At 50.4% G+C, this 7,896-nt stretch overlaps 1 non-coding gene across 1 annotated transcript; it reads right to left on the reverse strand.

Annotated features, from left to right (window-relative positions):
- Nucleotides 1–392: 392 nt before the first annotated feature.
- trnae-cuc (transfer RNA glutamic acid (anticodon CUC)) lies at nucleotides 393–465 on the reverse strand. The gene has a single exon. It is a non-coding gene; the product is annotated as a tRNA-Glu (tRNA).
- Between the last annotated feature and the right edge of the window lie 7,431 nt (nucleotides 466–7,896).

Raw genomic sequence — 7,896 nt, forward strand, 5'->3', positions numbered from 1 at the left:
CCCACTCGGACCTCACCGTCCTTGGCCTCTTGTATTCACAGAATCACAGAAACCCCACAGTGCAGATAGAGGCCATTTTGGCCCATCGAGCCTGCACCGACACATATTCCACCCGATCCCCATAACCCCTGCACCAACACATATTCCACCCTATCCCCGCGTATTTAATCCCCCTAACACTAAGGGTCAATTTATCATAGCCAATCAACCTAACCTGCACATCTTTGGACTGTGGGAGGAAACCGGAGCACCCGGAGAAAACCCACGCAAACACGGGGAGAATGTGCAAACTCCACACAGACAGTCACCCGAGGCCGGATTCGAACCCGGGTCCCTGGCGCTGTGAGGCAACAGTGCTAACCACTATGCCACCGTGCCGCCCACTAAATTGCTTCCCTGACCGGGAATCGAACACCGGGCCGCGGCGGTGAGAGCGCCGAATCCTAACCACTAGACTATCAGGGAACATGGAAGCTCAACGTAAACTCGAGGAACAGCACCTCATCTTCCGATTAGGCGGTCTGCAGCCTTCCGGACTCAATATCGAGTTCAACAATTTCAGATCATAAGCTCGGCCCCTATTTCATTTTCTCTTGTAATTGTTCCACTCCTTTTCCCACCCCCCCCCCCTTTCCTTTTGTTTCTCTCTCACACCTGGCAGCTATCTTTTGCCCTGCCAGTACACTTTACACCTAATCCCAGCCTATTACCATCTCGTCTAGCTTCTAATCTCTTTTACTTCGTTTGTTTCTTTTATTCTTTTGTCCGATCGCAGCCCTGCCTCCGATCTAGTTTCTTTTCTTTCCAGTCTTGAAGAAGGGTCCAACCCGAAACGTCAACTCAAATTTCTCTCCACGGATGTTGCCTGACCTGCTGAGTTTTTCCAGCATTTTCTGTTGTTATTTCGGATTTCCAACATCTGCAGTATTTTGCTATCGTACTATATGTCTAACTGGAGTTGGCAACCCCAGTGTTATTACAGGCCACATTCTTCCCTGTGAAGGCAGTAGTTTGGCCAATGCTTTTGTTTACATAAGAACATAAGAACATAAGAAATAGGAGCAGGAGTAGGCCAATCGGCCCCTCGAGCCTGCTCCGCCATTCAATAAGATCATGGCTGATCTGATCCTAACCGCCAATCCACTATCACAGAACCATCTCCTGAATCTAACAGAATTAGACACACGAAATAGGAGCAGGATCAGGCTACACGGCCCCTGGGCCCGCTCCGCTACCCACAGGGCCATGACCGATCCGAACCTAGACTCATGTCCAAATTCCTGCCCGCTCCCCGTAACCCTTAATTCCCTTTACTTCTAGGAAACTGTCTATTTCTGTTTTAAATTTATGTAATGATGTAGCTTCTACAGCTTTTTGGGGCAGCATATTCCATGGACCTACCACCCTCTGAGTGAAGTAGTTCCTCCTCATCTCAGTTTTGAAAGAGCAGCCCCTTATTCTAAGACTATGCCCCCTAGTTCTAGTTTCACCCATCATCGGGAACATCCTCCCCGCATCCACCCGATCCAACCCCTTCACAATCTTATATGTTTCAATAAGATCGCCTCTCATTCTTCTGAACTCCAATGAGTAGAGTCCCAATCTACTCAATCTCTCCTCATATGTCCATCCCCTCAACCCCGGGATGAACCGAGTGAACCTTCTTTGTACTGACTCGAGAGCAAGTATGTCTTTTCTTAAGTATGGACACCAAAACTGTATGCAGTATTCCAGGTGCGGTCTCACCAATACCTTGTACAACTGAAGCAATACCTCCCTATTTTTATATTCTATCCCCCTAGCAATGAAAGCCAACATTCCATTGGCCTTCTTAATCACTTGCTGCACCTGCATACTAACCTTTTGAGTTTCGTGCACCAGGACCCCCAGATCCCTTTGTACTTCAGTACTTTCCAGTTTCTTGCCATTAAGATAATAACTTGCTCTACGATTTTTCCTGCCAAAGTGCATAACCTCACACTTTCCAGTATTGTATTCCATCTGCCAAATCTCTGCCCACTTACTTATCCTGTCTATGTCCCCTTGCAGGTTTTTTATGCCTTCCTCACTCACTATTTTCCCTCCCATCTTAGTATCATCTGCAAACTTTGATATGTTACACTCGGTCCCCTCCTCCAAATCGTTAATATAGATTGTAAAGAGTTGGGGACCCAGCACTGACCCCTGTGGAACACCACTAGTTACAGATTGCCAGTCCGAGAATGAACCATTTATCCCAACTCTCTGCCTTCTGTTAGATAGCCAATCCTCTATCCATGCCAGAATATTACCCCCAATCCCGTGATTCTTTATCTTAAGCAATAATCTTTTGTGTGGCACCTTGTCAAATGCCTTTTGGAAGTCTAAATACACTACGTCCACTGGTTCCCCTTTATCCACCCTATATGTTACTTCCTCAAAGAACTCCAGCAAATTTGTCAAACATGACTGCCCCTTCATAAAACCATGCTGACTTTGTCCTATTAAATTATGATTATCCAAATGTCCTGTTACTGTCTCCTTAATAAAGGACTCCAATATTTTACCTACCACAGATGTTAGGCTAACCGGGCTATAGTTTCCAGCCTTCTGTCTACTGCCCTTTTTAAATAAGGGCGTTACATTAGCAGTTTTCCAGTCTGCCGGGACCTTTGCTGAGTCCAGGGAGTTTTGGAAAATTATTACCAATGCATCCGCAATCCCTACCGCCACTTCCCTCAAGACCCTAGGATGTAAGCCATCCGGTCCAGGTGATTTATCCACCTTGAGTCCCATTATTTTACCGAGTACCACTACCTTAGTGATTTTGATCGTGTTTAGCTCCTCCCCCCCATAGCCCCCTGTTTGTCCAGTGTTGGGATATTCTTAGTGTCTTCTACTGTAAAGACTGATACAAAATATTCATTCAGTGTTTTTACCATCTCCATTGATGTGCCTCAATAATTCCGAGACTCGAAGTTAGCAGAACAAAAACAAGGCTTTTATTAACTTAGAAAGTAACACGTAAGAGAGAGAGATGACTTCCTTCTGGAGACTGAGGCCAGGTTGAAGCTAGCTTACAAACGGGGCCAGGTATGGGCGGAGCCCTACACACAGCACATTCCAGCACATTCCAGTATACAATACAGCACATTCCAGTACACAATACAATGAGGTCTGGGGGAAGGGAAATGACACTGAAACCGATCTCAGTCACAGGCAGTGGTGAATGGAATATTTCATCACATTCACCCCTTCTATAGATTTAGTCTGTTCGGGGGTTTGATAGTCCTCTGCGACCGATGTGGCTGTTGCGGTGCCGCGGGTGTCGGCTGGGTGTCCCCGGTAGCCTCCTGGGTCTCTGCCGGGGGTGCCGCCAGGGTTGTTGGAGGGGTAGTTGGTGGGGGTGCCGTTGGTCGGTGTTCTTCCGGGGGTGATGAAAGAGTAGTGGGTGGGTAAGAGTTGCTGTGATCGTCGTTGCCGCTATTGCCGTGGTTGTTGTCGATGCCGGCTGGGGCGACGTCTTTTATGGACACGGTGTCCTCCCTTCCGTCGGCGTGCTGGACATATGCGTATTGGGGGTTGGTGTGGAGTAGGTGTACTGGCTCCACGAGAGGGTCTGTCTTGTGGCCCCTCACATGCCTTCGCACGAGTACCGGACCTGGGGTGGAGAGCCATGACGGCATGGATACGCCTGAGGTGGATTTCCGGGGAAAGACAAACATTCGTTCATGAGGCGTGGTATTAGTGGCCGTACACAATAGCGACCGTATCGAATGGAGCACATCCGAGAGGACTTCCTGCCAGCGGGAGATAGGGAGGCCCTTGGTCCTTAGAGCTAGAGTGATTGCTTTCCATACTGTCCCGTTCTCTCGCTCCACTTGGCCGTTACCCCGGGGGTTGTAGCTGGTGGTACGGCTCGTGGCGATCCCCTTGGACAGCATGTACTGGCGTAGCTCTTCACTCATGAAGGACGCCCCCCTATCCGTATGGATGTAGCTCGGCATACCGAACAGGCAGAACAGGCTGTTGAGGCATTTAATGACCGTGGCGCTGGTCATGTCTGGGCAGGGGAAGGCGAATGGGAACCGGGAGTATTCGTCCACAATGTTCAGGAAGTAAACATTGCGGTCGACGGACGGGAGGCGGCCCTTGAAATCTAAGCTGAGCCGCTCAAAGGGCCGTGTAGCTTTGATTAAGTGGGCTCTATCTGGGCGGTAGAACCGAGGCTTGCACTCAGCGCAAGTGTGGCAGTTCCTGGTCAGGGACCGAACTTCCTCAATCGAGTAGGGTAAGTTACGGGACTTTATGAAGTGGAACAGCCGCGTGACCCCTGGGTGGCAGAGGTCGTTGTGGAGGGTCTGTAGCCAATCCCCGGTGGTGCTGGCACACATCCCTCGTGAGAGGGCGTCAGGGGATTCGTTAAGGGCCCCTGGCCGGTAAATGATGTCGTACTCGAAGGTGGAGAGCTCGATCCGCCACCTAAGAATCTTATCATTTTTAATCTTCCCCCTCTGTTTATTATTGAACATAAACGCTACCGACCGCTGGTCGGTAAGTAGGGTGAAGCGTTTGCTGGCTAGGTAGTGGCGCCAGTGGCGCACTGCCTCCACGATGGCTTGGGCCTCCTTTTCCACGGAGGAGTGTCTGATCTTGGGCCCTTGGAGGGTCCTCGAGAAGAAAGCTACGGGCCGCCCCGCCTGGTTGAGGGTGGCCGCCAAGGCGAAGTCAGACGCATCACTTTCCACTTGAAATGGAGTGTTCTCGTCCACTGCCTGTAGCGTGGCCCGCTCAATATCCTGCTTAATGCTTTTGAAGGCGGCATGGGCCTCAGCAGAGAGCGGGAAAGAGGATGCTTTCAAGAGGGGGCGGGCTTTGTCGGCGTAGTTGGGGACCCATTGGGAATAATAAGAAAATAACCCCAGGCACCTTTTCAGGGCTTTGGGAGTGTTGGGCAGGGGCAGCTCCCGTAGGGGGCGCAATCGGTCGGGGTCTGGCCCAATTTCCCCATTCTCCACCATGCTGCCTAGTATGCAGAGGCGCGTGGTGTTGTAAACGCACTTGTCCTCGTTGTAGGTGAGGTTGAGTTTTTGTGCGGTTTTCAGGAACCTCTCGAGGTTCGAGTCGTGATCCTGCTGGTTGTGACCGCAGATGGTGACGTTGTCGAGGTAGGGGAAGGTTGCCTGCAAGTGGTGGTCATCGACCATGCGGTCCATCTCCCTCTGGAAGACCGAGACCCCATTCGTCACCCCAAAGGGGACTCTGAGGAATTGGTAGAGGCGTCCGTTCGCCTCGAAGGCGGTGTACGGGCGGTCCTCTGGTCTGATAGGGAGCTGGTGGTACGCTGACTTGAGGTCGATGGTGGAGAACACCCGGTATTGGGTGATTTGGTTCACCATTTCTGATATGCGGGGTAGCGGGTAGGCGTCTAGTAGGGTGTACCTGTTGATCGTTTGACTATAGTCGATCACCATCCGTTTCTTCTCGCTACCCCTTACCACTACCACTTGGGCGCGCCACGGGCTGTTGCTGCGTTCAATAATGCGCTCTTTCAGGAGCCTGTCTACCTCGGTCGCGATAAACCGCCTGTCCTCCCAGCTGTACCTCCTGCTTTTGGTCGCTATTGGCCGGCAGTTAGGGGTAAGGTTCGCGAATAGCGAAGGCGGCTTTACCTTCAGGGTAGCCAGACCGCACACTGTGAGTGGCGGCTGGGACCCACCGTACTTGAGCGTGATGCTTTGGTGGTTGCACTGGAAATCCAGGCCCAAGATCACGCTCGCATATAGGTTCTTCATGAATAATACTTTAAAATTATCATATACAGTTCCGTTAACGCACAATTGTACCGTGCAGTAACCCAGAATGGTCGATGTCTGCGTTTTATCAGCCATAGAGATGGTACCCTGAGTAGGGACCACCTTTAGGGAGAGTTGTTGTGCCAGTTCTGGGTGGATAAAGCTCTCCGTGCTTCCACTGTCAATTAAGCATTTAACCCGGCACCCGTTTACCTCGATGTCCACCATTGATCTGGATAGCGGGTGTGGCCTGGTCTGGTCCACTGTGACCGATGCCACTGTAGGGCCCTGATCGATACAAGATGGCGTCCACGCTGTCTGCTCACAAGATGGCGGACCCCACGAGGTCGGGCAAGATGGCGTCCAAGATGGCCGCTCCCACGGCGCACACGCGGCGGTGGCGGGTTTTCCGGCGGTTGATTTTCCGGCGGGGTTCCCTCTGCACACCTTCCTGAAGTGCCCCTTCTTACCGCACTTAAAGCAGGTGGTGCCTTTCGCTGGGCACAGGTTTCTGGTGTGCTTTGGCTGCCCGCAGAAGTAGCAGTTGGGTCCCTGACGCGTCGCGGCTGTCGTAGGGCTTCTGGGGGGAGAGCGGGGCCCAGCCGGTGTCGGGCTGTCGGGCGGGGAAGATGCCTTCCAAGATGGCGGCGCCCTCGGTGCACACGTGGCGGCATGGACGGCGCGGGCTGAAGAGTAGGCGTCCGAGTTTCTCTGGGCCACATCCAGGGATCGCGTGGTGTCCGCAGCCTGTTTCAGGTCCAACCCCGTTTTTTCCAGCAGTCTTTGCCGGATGTAAGTGGAGCTGAGGCCTGTGATGAAGGCATCGCGAACAAGCTCGTCAGTGTACACTGCGGCTTTTACATCTCGGCACTTTCAGTCTTTGCCAAGCATTTTCAGGGTGCTTAGGAACTCCTCCACCGATTCCCCAGGTCGCTGTGCGCAGGTAGCGAGCAGGTGCCTAGCATACACCTCATTCGTAGGCTGCTGGTAATGCACCTTTAAGATGTCGCAGGTGGCCAGGTACGTCTCGGCGTCTTGGATGAGGGGGTAAACCCGGTGGCTTACCCAATTCCGCAGAATTCCGAGTCTCATCCTCGCAGCGTCCGTAGCGTCTTTGACGGCTGCGGAATTGTCCAGGAAGAATTCCATACACTCAAACCAGTGTCCGAAGCGTGCTGATGCGTCCGGAGCATGTTGATCCAAATCCAAACGTTCGGGTTTCAGGAGTTGATCCATAGTGTTGAAAAATAAGTTAATAAAATTGATGTGCCTCAATAATTCCGAGACTCGAAGTTAGCAGAACAAAAACAAGGCTTTTATTAACTTAGAAAGTAACACGTAAGAGAGAGAGATGTCTTCCTTCTGGAGACTGAGGCCAGACTGAAGCTAGCTTACAAACGGGGCCAGGTATGGGCAGAGCCCTACACACAGCACATTCCAGCACATTCCAGTATACAATACAGCACATTCCAGTACACAATACAATGAGGTCTGGGGGAAGGGAAATGACACTGAAACCGATCTCAGTCACAGGCAGTGGTGAATGGAATATTTCATCACATCCATATTTCCCACCATTAATTTCCCGGTCTCATCCTCTAAGGGACCAACATTTACTTTAGCCACCCTTTTTCTTTTTATATAAATATAAAAACTCTTACTATCTGTTTTTATATTTTTTGCTAATTTACTTTCATAATCTATCTTCCCTTTCTTAATCCATCCTTTTGTTATTTTTTGCTGTCTTTTAAAGTTTTCCCAATCCTCTATCCTCCCACTAGATTTGGCTACCTTATATGCCCTTGTTTTTAGTCGAATACTATCCTTAATTTCTTTACTTAGCCACGGATGGCTGTCTTTTCTTTTACACCCTTTTCTTCTCAGTGGAATATATTTTTCGTGGAAGTTGTAAAATAACTCCTTAAATGTACACCACTGATCATGTAGCGTGTTACCCTTTAATCTGTTTTCCCAATCCACTCTACTCAATTCCACTCTCATACCTTCATAGTCTCCTTTATTCAAGCTTAGCACGCTTGTTTGAGATCCAACCTTCTCACCCTCTAATTGAATATGGAATTCAACCATGTTATGGTCACTCATTCCAAGGGGCTCCTTTACT

This window comes from Somniosus microcephalus, chromosome 1 (assembly GCF_052327205.1).
Source record: "Somniosus microcephalus isolate GS21.2 chromosome 1, FLI_Smic_1.0, whole genome shotgun sequence".
Lineage (NCBI taxonomy): Eukaryota > Metazoa > Chordata > Chondrichthyes > Squaliformes > Somniosidae > Somniosus > Somniosus microcephalus.